This window comes from Bombina bombina, chromosome 8 (assembly GCF_027579735.1).
Source record: "Bombina bombina isolate aBomBom1 chromosome 8, aBomBom1.pri, whole genome shotgun sequence".
NCBI classification, from domain to species: domain Eukaryota; kingdom Metazoa; phylum Chordata; class Amphibia; order Anura; family Bombinatoridae; genus Bombina; species Bombina bombina.
The window spans coordinates 149143784-149158063 of record NC_069506.1 but is presented as its reverse complement, the minus strand read 5'-3'; positions in this window follow the sequence as shown (position 1 = coordinate 149158063).

Below are 14280 nucleotides of genomic sequence, written 5' to 3'. Positions count from 1 at the left end.
GAGTTAAATTTATTTAGATGTATTTAATTAATATTTAAGTTAGGGGGATGTTAGGGTTAGTGTTAGACTTAGGTTTAGGGGTTAATAATTTTATTACAGTGGCGGCGGTGTAGGGGGGGCAGGATAGGGGTTAATAAATTTATTATAGGTGGCGACGGTGTAGGGGGGGCAGATTAGGGGTTAATAAGTTTAATATAGGTTGCGGCGGGGTCCGGGAGCGGCGGTTTAGGGGTTAAACTATTTAGTTGCGGCGAGGTACGGGATCGGCAGGATAGGGGTTAATAACTTTATTATAGGTGGCGGCGGTATAGGGGGGGCGGTATAGGGGTTACTAGGTATAATGTAGGTGGCGGCGGGGTCCAGGAGCGGCGGTTTAGGGGTTAATACATTTATAAGAGTTGCGGCGGTTTAGGGGTTACTAACTTTATTTAGTTGCGGGGGGCTCCGGGGGCACCGGTATAGGGGGTAGAACAGTGTAGTTAGTGTGGGTGCTTAGTGACAGCTTGTCAATAAAGCTGTAAAAAAGCCGAAGAGCAGTGAGATCGGATGAGTGATAACTATCACAGTCCGCTGCTCATCGCCCCGTACTTGGTGCGCGGCTTTTTGACAGCTTTTTTGATAACTTAGGCGAACGTATTCAGGTCCGCGGCGGCGATGGTAGGTAGCTTAGGCGGGCGTATTGGGCCGGCGAAGGCAGGTAAAGTAGATGCGTTGTTAAGTAGAGGCCATTGTCTGTGTTTGGAAACATGCTGCCTGATTTGAACCTTGGACTGTCTCTGCATTTGGCACAGTTAGTATTACTGCTTTGACTTTCCCTGTTGCAGTTTCCCTGGTCCAGTACCTTTTTGTCTGCTGTGTCAATGGGGCCTATTTAACAAATGTCTGTCGGACCTGATCCGACAGTGCGGATCAGGTCCGACAGACATCGCTGAATGCGGGGAGCAATACGCTCTCCATATTCAGCATTGCACCAGCAGCCCTTGTGAGCTGCTGGTGCAACGCCGCCCCCTGCACACTCGCGACCAATCGGCCACCAGCAGGGGTGTCAATCAACCCGATCGTACTCGATCGGGTTGAATTCCGGCGATTCCTGTCCGCCTCATCAGAGCAAGCGGACAGGGTTATGGAGCAGCGGTCTTTGTCACTGCTGCTTCATAACTGCTGTTTCTGGTGAGCCCGCAGGCTCGCTAAAAACACAGGCCATCAAGCTCCATTCGGAGCTTGATAGATAGGCCCCTATGTGTTTACTTTGTCTCCAGGACTGACTTTGCTACTGCTTGTATTCAACAAATTGTGTTACCTTGCTGCTGAAACCAAGCACCTCTGCTGTGATACCTGTGTATGCTTACCTTGCTGCTGAGACCAAGCACCTCTGCTGTGATACCGGTGTGCTTACCTTGCTGCTAAAACCAAGTACCCTTGCTGTGATACCGGTGTATCCTCATCTTGATCCTGAAACCAAGTACCCCTGCTGTGACACCTGTGTATGCTTACCTTGTTCTTGAAAGCAAGCATACTTACCTTGATACCCACGTATGCTCACCTTGCTCTTGAAACCAAGCATAATTCCCTTGACACCTATGTATGCTCACCTTACTCTTGAAACCAAGCATACTTACATTGATACCCACGTATGCTCACCTTGCTCTTGAAACCAAGCATACTTACCTTGATACCCACGTATGCTCACCTTGTTCTTAAAACCAATCATACTTACCTTGATACCCATGTATTCCTACCTTGCTCTTGATACCCACGTATTCTCACCTTGCTCTTGAAACCAAGCATGCTTACCTTGTTAATGAAACCCCTACTGTGATACCTGTGTATGCTTACCCTGTTCCTGAAACCAAGCATCTCTGCTGTGATACTTGTGTATGCTTATATTCTCTTTTTCCCAAACCAATATATTGTTGTTTATATTTTTGCTTCAGTAAAGTGTTCACAAGAAAATACTTTCTTTGTCCTTTGTATCTATTCCTGCATTTTGAGTTCCATACACACACCCAAAACCTGATAGAGGACAGAATCATGACAGGGTGTACCTCAGTAGGTGAGCCCTGTTTCTGGCTGTGGGCGGAGCATTGGGACTCCACTGCACCTTCTGTTGTGGAGTTTTGACATCTTGTTTAACTTGACTCATCTGCCGCCATCCATAGTTAAATCGGTTATGTCTTTATGTTTGAATAAACATGACCTGTCATGGTCTTTTTCTCCATAATTTGGTCTTGTGTTTTTATTTATTATTAAGGGTTAAGTATTCATTACACCGAGAACTCTCAACTAGGGCCTTCAATACCTTATGGTTTTTATATGTGTATGTCACTGTAAGCAAGAGTGTCGCCAAGTGTGTGTGTTTGTTCCTGTTTGTATGAGCAAGTGTGTGTGTGCGCAAGAGTGTGTGTTCCTCTTTGTGTGTGTTTGTTCTTGGGTGTGATCAAGAGTGTGTGTTTGTTCCTGTGCGTGTGGGTGAGCAAGAGTGTGTGTTTGTTCCTGTGTGTGAGCAAGAGTGTGTCTTTGTTCCTGTGTGTGTGAGCAAGAGTGTGTGTTTGTTCCTGTGTGTGTGAACAAGAGTTTGTGTTCCTGTGTGTGAGCAAGAGTGTGTGTTTGTTCCTGTGTGTGTGAACAAAAGTGTGTGTTTGTTGCTGTGTGTGAGCAATAGTGTGTTTTTGTTCCTGTGTGTGAGCAAGAGTGTGTGTTTGTTTCTGTGAGCAAGAGTGTGTTTGTTCATGTGTGTCTGAACAAGAGTGTGTGTTTGTTTCTGTATGTGTAAGCAAGTGGGTTGTGTGTGTGTCAGAAAGAGTGTGAGTTTGTTCATGCATGTGTGTATCAGTGTGAGTTTGTGTGTGTCAGAAAGAGTGTGAATTTGTGTGTATGTGTGAGTAAGCTTGTGCTTTGTGGGTGTTGTAAAAAACATATATTGCAGAATTGCGTTGCAAGGTTTAGATTGGGATTTTTAAAGGAACTATTACATTTACCTGTGTGCTTAAGAATCCTAGGGCCTGACTGACTGAGTAGAGTAAGAGGATAACAAGGGGGTACAGGGGCTGTGTACATGATCTAAAATGTAATTTGGGCATATATTGGGTATGAAGAATATTCAGGTGTTATGTCTCTGATCTGAACTCAAATTTTGGTATATAGGTGGCATGATAGGCCCAAAGAGACTATGGGGTCGATTTATTAATGGTCGATTGGACATGATTCGCTGTAGCGATATCACTGGCAGATTGGTAGCAGTAGGCCAGGTGGAACTGGCTGCAATACAGTGTCAGCAATAAGCAGGATGGAACTGACAGACTATAAATATGACACTGGCAGCAGTAGAGAAGACAATGAACAATAGACATGGCGGAACAAGCAATATGCCAATAACAGCAGTAGACCAAATGGAACTGACTGTAAGACAGTGACAGCAAAAGGCAGTTTTGGGATTTTCCATTAGTTTACATAGAAATGTGTAAAAAAAAAAATATATATAGCAATTCAATCATCATGGAAAACTAAAGAAGTGTTTACAAGCATGGGGAGGTTGAATTTGAAAAAAGGTGTTGTGAGAGCTCTGGGTTTAGGATATTGTCTGTCACAGAGAAAACTATCGCTCTGGACACTGGTGGGTGGAAAGGAAAGCAGCTCTTGGGCAATAAAAGTAAGTTCAGGACATAAACAACTCTTCTGATCTCAGTACGTCAAGGGGTCCGCAGTAGCAGGCAATGTAGCTTATGAAAGATAAACATTTTGGATGCGCTACTCTAACATGTTAGTGCTTTGCAGCTTCCAACCAGGAAATCAAAGGCCTCAACCCAAAAAGCTTCTGCTTGACTTTGCCTGCTTGGAGCAAAGCCACCGTGGATAGCTGACACAGATGAGGAGGACAGTTGTGTACAGCTGTCAATGCCGCAAAGAGTTCCTGCTACCTCCAACTCCTGCTCTTGTGTATCCTTTGGCATATCCTTATGTCACTGCATCTAACGCTCCTTTCAGACTAGCCTGTCCTGCCTCAATGCTAAGGTGTTATCATGGACTACCATCTTGTTGTTAATAGTGCTAGGGTAGGTCTTTCCTCTCTTGCTGCTACCACAACACTGTTTTATTATGCTAGCCAGCCTGGCACTGCCTTGTGTGTCACCTCTGGAAAGAGCAGCTCTCCCCATCAGATGTAAAATATATACCATATTTGCTCCACCGTAGCTCACCCCAAACCCCATTTCTACTTTTGTGCCTACCTTGTCTCCAACCCAGGGGTTCATCATTTTTCTAAGAGATGACATATTAAGAGATGTGCTGCCTATCCAAAACCTCAGAGTGGAGGAGAAAAAAACTTAAAGCCTAGCTGCTTTCCACAACCACCCCTGCCACCACTCATGTCACATGATATGCCTACTGCTGCATCATCACAGATATTTGGCTGCCACCAGTGTGCTGTTAAATAAAGGAAGGCATACTGCACACTAGGGCCACTCCATGTAACTACAATGAAGTGCACAATCTGTCCAAATGGCTTGGACAGCTAATCCTTTAACAACAACACCCTCGAACAGTAGAGAGAAGGGACAACTTTCCTGCTAAAGGTGGGTCTTGAAGACACATGGTAATTTGGAGCCAAAGCTTGAATTAGCTGCCTGAAGGGCTCCCCTTCTATCATAGAGAAGGAAGGCCCTCAAACTGCAATAAGCTGCCCAATCAGCCATGCTACCTAACTTGATTGCTGTTTTGACATACCCCTTGAATGTACAGCCCCAAATTGTTCAAGGCTGAGATAATGTAATTGCTCCTGCCCCACCTCTTTCTGTCAACCATATCTAGTAGATAGAAGTTTGGACACATCCACACCATCCACCCAAATTCAAAGTTCTACTTCTACTAATGGTGATGCTGTTTTTAGTGGCATCTACTGTGGTAGTGGTGGCGGCTGTGTTGCTTTAGCTGTTGCTAACTATGCCGACACTCTGGTCCTGAAGCAGTACTATGGTATTGTGTATACGCAGGTGCTGGTTGGAGAACTAGGTCAGGAGCTGACAGTGAGCTCCTGTCCTGTGCACTTTTACATAATTAAAGGGACATTGTTGGTGCATTCAACAGTCAAATTATGTGCTGGGTCATACCTGAGCTAATCAGGTGTCCCAACACTTTAACTTTCCACACAGCTTGCACTTAGCACTGTGCCCATCTCCCACACTGCCAAAATTGTCCCTCACTTTGCTATTGCGCTCTATGCCAGCTACTGCTCGATATGACATACAGGACCTACTGCTACTCTGCTCCTGCCTTGTGCAGTTGTTATGCTGCTGCTGCTGGTGGTGGGACCACATGCAGATGAGGAAATTGGCTCAGACATGCTAACATGCTGCTACTGACAACTAGGAGATGAGGTTGGAGTAGATAGGTTAGACTCCTGCTCCTCCTTCATTTCCTCTGGCTTATAGTCCAGTTCCTCCTTGTCCAAGCTAATTATTTCTTCATATATTTTGGCAGTTAGGGATGTAAGGGGAACTCCTGCCCTTAAACAGTGCTGGGGACTCTCAGGAGACCACTTTTACCTCCCCTTCCTTTCTGACTGTGCTTCTGTGAGCTCCTACTGAAGTACTATGCTGACTATCAGTAGTTTAAAATAATATTGGGCTACCTGTGATTGTGGCTCTGGTGGCTGTGCTGCTAGTTGTGTCAGTAGAAGTAGTACTAGTAGTGGTGGCTCTACTGCTTCTCTGATCTGGGTCAACAAGAAAACAAGGCAGGGAACTTATTCTTAGACCCATTGCTGCATGCCTCCTTTGGCTTTGTGTATTAAGGTTTTAGTTTGGTAGTTGGGCTGCTGTACATTTCTTGGCTGATAATGACACTGGAGTGTCAGATGCAGTTTGTTCCTGCCTGCTTTCGTGCAGTTTCTTCTAGCCTGCTTTTGTGCAGTTTCTTCTAGCCTGCTTTCATGCAGTTTCTTCTAGCCTGCTTTCATGCAGTTTCTTCTAGCCTGATTTTGTGCAGTTTCTTCTAGCCTGCTTTTGTGCAGTTTCTTCTAGCCTGATTTTGTGCAGTTTCTTCTAGCCTGCTTTCATGCAGTTTCTTCTAGCCTGATTTTGTGCAGTTTCTTCTAGCCTGCTTTCATGCAGTTTCTTCTAGCCTGATTTTGTGCAGTTTCTTCTAGCCTGCTTTCATGCAGTTTCTTCTAGCCTGATTTTGTGCAGTTTCTTCTAGCCTGCTTTCATGCAGTTTCTTCTAGCCTGATTTTGTGCAGTTTCTTCTAGCCTGCTTTCATGCAGTTTCTTCTAGCCTGATTTTGTGCAGTTTCTTCTAGCCTGCTTTCATGCAGTTTCTTCTAGCCTGATTTTGTGCAGTTTCTTCTAGCCTGATTTTGTGCAGTTTCTTCTAGCCTGATTTTGTGCAGTTTCTTCTAGACTGATTTTGTGCAGTTTCTTCTAGCCTGATTTTGTGCAGTTTTTTCTAGCCTGATTTTGTGCAGTTTCTTCTAGCCTGATTTTGTGCAGTTTCTTCTAGCCTGCTTTCATGCAGTTTCTTCTAGCCTGATTTTGTGCAGTTTCTTCTAGCCTGCTTTCATGCAGTTTCTTCTAGCCTGATTTTGTGCAGTTTCTTCTAGCCTGCTTTCATGCAGTTTCTTCTAGCCTGATTTTGTGCAGTTTCTTCTAGCCTGCTTTCATGCAGTTTATTCTAGCCTGATTTTGTGCAGTTTCTTCTAGCCTGCTTTCATGCAGTTTCTTCTAGCCTGATTTTGTGCAGTTTCTTCTAGCCTGCTTTCATGCAGTTTCTTCTAGCCTGATTTTGTGCAGTTTCTTCTAGCCTGCTTTTGTGCAGTTTCTTCTAGCCTGATTTTGTGCAGTTTCTTCTAGCCTGCTTTCATGCAGTTTCTTCTAGCCTGATTTTGTGCAGTTTCTTCTAGCCTGATTTTGTGCAGTTTCTTCTAGCCTGATTTTGTGCAGTTTCTTCTAGCCTGATTTTGTGCAGTTTCTTCTAGCCTGATTTTATGCAGTTTCTTCTAGCCTGATTTTGTGCAGTTTCTTCTAGTCTGCTTTCGTGCAGTTTCTTCTAGCCTGCTTTCATGCAGTTTCTTCTAGCCTGCTTTCATGCAGTTTCTTCTAGCCTGCTTTCGTGCAGTTTCTTCTAGCCTGATTTTGTGCAGTTTCTTCTAGCCTGCTTTCGTGCAGTTTCTTCTAGCCTGATTTCGTGCAGTTTCTTCTAGCCTGCTTTCATGCAGTTTCTTCTAGCCTGCTTTCGTGCAGTTTCTTCTAGCCTGATTTCGTGCAGTTTCTTCTAGCCTGCTTTCGTGCAGTTTCTTCTAGCCTGATTTTGTTCAGTTTGTTCCTGCCAGCTTCCCTGCAGTTTCTTCTAGCCTGATTTCGTGCAGTTTGTTCCTGCCTGCTTTCGTGCAGTTTGTTGCTGCCTGCTTTCGTGCAGTTTGTTGCTGCCTGCTTTCGTGCAGTTTGTTGCTGCCTGCTTTCACTGCTTCTTTTTTTGTCTGCTGCTGTTGCTACTGTCAGGGGCTTCTACTTTGAGGGAGCAGTTTCCTTTGCAGTCTTGCTCCTACTCTTATGCCTACTCAATTAAATTGTACACTAGTACTACAAGTAGCATTTATTTAAAGGGACAATGTTTATTGTTTATAAAGATAGATCATCCCTTTATTACCCACCAACTTTACATAACCAACACAGTTATATTAATATGATTTTTACCTCTGTGATTACCTTGTATCTAAGCATCTGCAGACTGACCCTTATCTCAGTTCAATTGACAGACTTGCATTTTAGCTAATCAGTGCTGGCTCATACATAACTCCATGGGAGTGCACACAATGTTATTTATGAGACACACGTGAACTAGTGCTGTCTAACTGTGAAAAACTGTCAAAATGCACTGAGATAAGAGGCAGCATTCAATGTTTTAGAAACCAGTTACCTAGGTTTACTTTTCAATAAAGGATACCAAGAGAACAAAGCAAATTTGATCATAAAAGTAAATTGGAAAGTTGTTTAAAATTGCATGCCGTTTCTGAAACATGAAAGTTTTCATTTTAACTAGACTGTCCCTTTAAATACCAGGCAAATACACCTACTGCTAAAATTTGAATGAGAAAGGCAAATAGGAAATGTATGTTGTAATGTATTTTTAGTTATTTTAAAAAAGGGGGGATTGGGGTGTTTGATTTCAGTTATATTATTGCTGTTTGCTTAGTTAAACGTCATACAAGTGGGTAATTTAACCAATTGGTGGTACAGTACTGCAATAATACTACTACGACTAAAACTTTAGTAAAGGTAGTACGGCAAGGTCCTGTTGTTTGGTTGTGAAATTATTATATCTGCAAATTTTTGGAATAATAATTTTAATAATATATTTGTATACATTCATTTATAAATTAAATTAAATACCAAATGGTAAAATGATATGTCTCGGTTACTTCACTGACTAGGGTGCTGACAGCGCTAAGTAAATGAAAAAAAAATTAAGGCCCAGATTATGAGTGGAGCATTAACATGTACGCGCAAGCAAAAAGGGGTTTATCACGGCTGTTTGCGCACGTTGGGTTTACTGCTCGTATTACAAGTTGAAAGTAAATGCGGTTTTCGCTACGATTACTGCATCCTTAGAGCTCTGGGTAACTGTTACACTCGACAAAAAACGTGTCACAAAACACATGAAAAATACATTACAAAGTACAGTTACACTCATAATAACACTGTATAACAAACATTCACCTAGATTACGAGTTTTGTGTTAACAGGGGTGCGGTGCTAATGAGCAGTTTATGCTCACCGCTCACTTACAGACAGCGCTGGCATTACGGGTTTTTACAAACCCGGCGTTAGCCGCAAAAAAGTGAGTGAAGAGCAAAATTTTACGTTAGCGGTGAGCTGGTAAAACGTGCTTGTGCACGATTTCCCTATAGGAATCAATGGGGGACAGCCGGCTGAAAAAAAACTTAACACCTGCAAAAAAGCAGCGTAAAGCTCCTAACGCAGCCCCATTGATTCCTATGGGGAAATACATTTTATGTCTACACCTAACACCTTAACATGAACCCGAGTCTAAACACTCCTAATCTTACACTTATTAACCCCTAATCTGCCGCCCCGACATCGCCAACACCTGAATTATATTAGTAACCCCTAATCTGCCGCTATGGACACCGCCGCCACCTACATTATACTTATGAACCCCTTATCTGCCCCCCCCGAAACCTACATTTTATTTATTAACCCCTAATCTGCTGTCCCCAATGTCGCCGCAACCTAACTACATTTATTAACCCCTAATCTGCCACCCACAACGTCGCCACCACTATAATAAAGTTATTAACCCCTAAACCTAAATCTAACCCTAATCCCCTAATTTAAATATAATTTAAATAAATCTAAATAAAATTACTACAATTAACTAAATAATTCCTTTTTAAAACTACATACTTACCTATAAAATAAACCCTAAGATAGCTACAATATAACTAATAGTTACATTGTAGCTAGATTAGGGTTTATTTTTATTTTACGGCAACTTTGTATTTATTTGAACTAGGTACAATAGTAATTAGTTATTAACTATTTAATAAATACCTAGTTAAAATAAAGACAAATTTACCTGTAAAATAAAACCTAACCTAAGTTACAATTACACCTAACACTACACTATAATTAAATTAATTAACTAAATTAAATACAATTAATTACAATTAAATAAAATTATCTAAAGTGCGGAAACCCCCCCACACTAAATTACAGAAAATAATAAAATAATTACAAGATTTTAAACTAATTACACCTACTCTAATCCCCCTAACAAAATAAAAAAAGCCCCCCAAAATAAAAAAAGCCCTACCCTACACTAAATTACAAATAGACCTTAAAAGGGCCTTTTGCGGGGCATTGCCCCAAAGTAATCAGCTCTTATACCTGTAAAAAAAAAATTACAAACCCCCCAACATTAAAACTCCCCACCCACACAACCAACCCTACTCTAAAACCCACCAATCCCCCCTTAAAAAAACCTAACACTAACCCCCTGAAGATCACCCTACCGTGAGACGTCTTCACCTAACTGGGCCAAAGTCCTCAACGAAGCCGGCTAAAGTGGTCCTCCAGACGGGCAGAAGTCTTAATCCAGACGGCATCTTCTATCTTCATCCATCCGGCGCAGAGCGGGTCCATCTTCAAGACATCCGACGCGGAGCATCCTCTTCAAACGACGGCCGATGACTGAATGAAGGTTCCTTTAAATGACGTCATCCAAGATGGCGTCTCTTCAATTCCGATTGGCTGATAGAATTCTATCAGCCAATCGGAATTAAGGTAGAAAAAATCCTATTGGCTGATGCAATCAGCCAATAGGATTGAACTGGCATTTTATTGGCTGATTGGAGCAGCCAATAGAATGCCAGCTCAATCCTATTGGCTGATTGCATCAGCCAATAGGATTTTTTCTACCTTAAATCCTTATTCCGATTGGCTGATAGCCAATCGGAATTGAAGGGACGCCATATTGGATGACGTCACTTAAAGGAAACTTCATTCAGTCGTCGGCCATTGTTTGAAGAGGATGCTCTGCGTCGGATGTCTTGAAGATGGACCCGCTCCGTGCCGGATGGATGAAGATAGAAGATGCTGTCTGGATGAAGACTTCTGCCCGTCTGGAGGACCACTTCTGCCCACCTGGAGGACCACTTCTGCCGGACTTCGACCCGGTTGGGTGAAGACGTCTCACGGTAGGGTGATCTTCAGGGGGTTAGTGTTAGTTTTTTTAAGGGGGGGATTGAGTGGGTTTTAGAGTAGGGTTGGTTGTGTGGGTGGTGAGTTTTAATGTTGGGGGGGGAATTGTAATTTTTTTTCAGGTAAAAGAGCTGATTACTTTGGGGCAATGCCCCGCAAAAGGCCCTTTTAAGGGCTATTTGTAATTTAGTGTAGGGTAGGGCTTTTTTTATTTTGGGGGGCTTTTTTATTTTGTTAGCGGGATTAGAGTAGGTGTAATTAGTTTAAAAATCTTGTAATTATTTTATTATTTTCTGTAATTTAGTGTTTGTTTTTTTCGTACTTTCGTATTTTATTTAATTGTAATTAATTATATTTAATTTAGTTAATTAATTTAATTATAGTGTAGTGTTAGGTGTAATTGTAACTTAGGTTAGGTTTTATTTTACAGGTAAATTTGTCTTTATTTTAACTAGGTAGTTATTAAATAGTTAAAGGATTATTTTCTGTTATAATTTTTAAGCTAAACAACTAACATAGTAAAGTTAATAAACATTAATTAAAACCTACTGACCTATATTTTCTCCAAAACGAAGTTTCATAACGTTCTAAAAGTTATATCGTTTATTCGCCGATGATGTCACGTTATCCTGCCCATTATTTTCAGCACTGCATGTTCAAAATACTTAAAAAAATAACTTTGTGTTTAAAGCGCCATTTTGAAACCTAGGTATTGTAAACGGATTGGTACAGAGCAAAGGATACCCACGGAGTGGGTTTGGAAAACAATTAAATTTGCAGACAAGATTTCTGATATACGGTAGAGATATGTTAATGAAATGCTATTGATAAAAAGCGTATTTGGGGTAGTTAGTTAGTAACAGGCATAGAAAATATTTCCTTACAGTGGCCCTTTAATAACAATTTAGTAACTATTCTACCTAGTTAAAATAAATACAAAGTTGCCTGTAAAATTAAATTAAACCCTAAGCTAGATACAATGTAACTATTATTTATATTGTAGCTAGTTTAGGGTTTATTTTATAGGTAAGTATTTAGTTTTAAATAGGAATAATTTAGTTAATTGTAGTAATTTTATTTAGATTTATTGTAATTATATTTACGTTAGGGGGGTTAGGGTTAGACTTAGATTTAGGGGATAATAACTTTAATATAGTGGTGGCGACGTTGGGGGTGGCAGATTAGGGGTTAATAAATGTAGGTAGGTGGCGGCGATGTTAGGGACGGCAGATTAGGGGTTAATAATATTTAAATTGTGTTTGCGAGGCGGGAGTGTGGCGGTTTAGGGGTTAATATATTTATTATAGTGGCGGCGATGTCCGGTTCGGCAGATAAGGGGTTAAAATATTTATTTTAGTGTTTGCGATGTGGGGGGGCCTCGGTTTAGGAGTTAATAGGTAGTTTATGGGTGTTAGTGTACTTTTTCGCACTTTAGTTAAGAGCTTTATGCTACGGCGTTGTAGTGTAAAACTCTTAACTACTGACTTTTAAATGCGGTACCAGGCTTGACAGCAGAAGGTCTACCACTCACTTTTGGTCAGACTCGTAATACCGGCGCTATGCAAGTCCCATTGAAAATATAGGATACGCAATTGACGTAAGTGGATTTGTGGTATTTCCGAGACTGGCCAAAAAAGTGAGCGGTGAGCCTGTCATTTCAAGACTCGTAATACCAGCGGGCGTTAAAAAGCAGCGTTGGGACTGGCCAACACTGCTTTTTAACCCTAATGCAAGACTCGTAATCTAGCCGATTATTTGAAAACAAAATTGCGCAAAAAAGTTATAAGGGCTCAAAGATATGAGGTCTCAGGTGTTAGAAAAAAAGGACTGCAAAGGGCTTTAACATAGATATATATATACATATATATCTCTAAAGATGTATATGTATGTCTATATCTGTGTGTACATATGTATTTACGTTATGTATTTATATGTGCACATATGTATTTATGTTATGTATTTATATGTGTATATATGTACATGTATTTATTTTATGTATTTATATGTGTACATATGTATTTATGTTATGTATTTATATATGTACGTGTATTTATGTTATGTATTTATATGTGTACATATGTATTTATGTTATGTATTTATATGTGTATATATGTACGTGTATTTATATGTGTACATATATATTTATGTTATGTATTTATATGTGTATATATGTATTTACAATGCATAGAAAGAGGTTCCGACATCCATTAATTCTTTAAAAGTGCAAAGTCTTTATTAAGGTATCTTTAAAACAGGAACACAGCAAACAACAAACAAACGGTCAAGTGGACTTAGGCGCAGCACGCAGACATACGCGTTTCGGAAGTAAATCCAGGGTCAGGGTATGGCCAACAATCGAGAAGGTTATCAGTTGAGGGAACCAAGACCACAGACGAAGTACAAATAGTGGGTAATGTTGTTAACCTGTCATCTTTTCCTTTAAATGCAGCAGAGTACAGAGTATTAAACTTAGGTTTAAACTTTGCTCCCACAAATGACTTCGATCTGTTCCAAACCATCATTGATATAAATAGACTCACCAGAAACATTACACTCCAAAAACATTTCTCTGATGTCCCAGATACTATTGATGAATCAATATCTGAAACCACAAAGAAATCTGACATGTATCTGAATAAACCTAGCTTTCATGAAGGGTGTGATATTGTTTCTTTACAACAACTCCAACTTAGCTCAACAATTGAGCAAGACTTGAGAAGTAGGGGTCCTAGTATTAAGAAAAAGTCTAAATTTTACCCCATTCAAAGTAGAGGAAACATTATAGAAACTTTTCACAGTAGAGTAGAAAATGACTTAGTGAAACTTAAATCCCAAAGATCCAGTCGCAGGTCCAATCTGTCCCTATCTTAAAAAGAAGCTATTTCTTCTCTGAAAAATAATAATGACCTAGTTGTCAGAAAATCAGATAAGGGCGGAATGGTAGTGGTACTGGATCGTACTAAGTATGTGGCAGAAGGTTTGAGACAACTATAGAATGAGGAAGATTATCTGGTCTTAAATAGAGACCCCACACCCGAATATAAACACGAATTGAAACACCTTTTGGATGATGGTTTGGAACAGGGGTGTATTGATACTAACACAGCTGAATTTCTTTTTGTTGACAGCCCCAAGACTCCCTTGTTCCACCATTTCCCAAAAACACATAAATCTCTCACTGAAGTCAAAGGCCGCCCCATTGTGAGTGGTGTTGAATCCCTTCTGGGAAACCTATCCCAGTGGCTTGATAATATTCTGCAGCCTATAGTTCTGTCATTGCTCTCCTATGTAAGAGACACTAAGCACATTCTAAACACACTTGAACAAGTAGAATGGTCTGATTCGTGTACATGGTTAACAATTGATGTTGTCTCTCTCTACTCGAGCATTCCACATTCTAAAGGAGTAGAAGCTGTGACTTTTTTTCTAGACTATTTTACAGATTATGATTCTAATCTTAAAAATTACATTCTTAAAGTACTTAATTCCTTTTGACTCACAATTTCTTCAAGTTTGAGGACACCTATTATCTCCAAAGATGTGGTACAGCCATGGGGGCAAAGTTTGA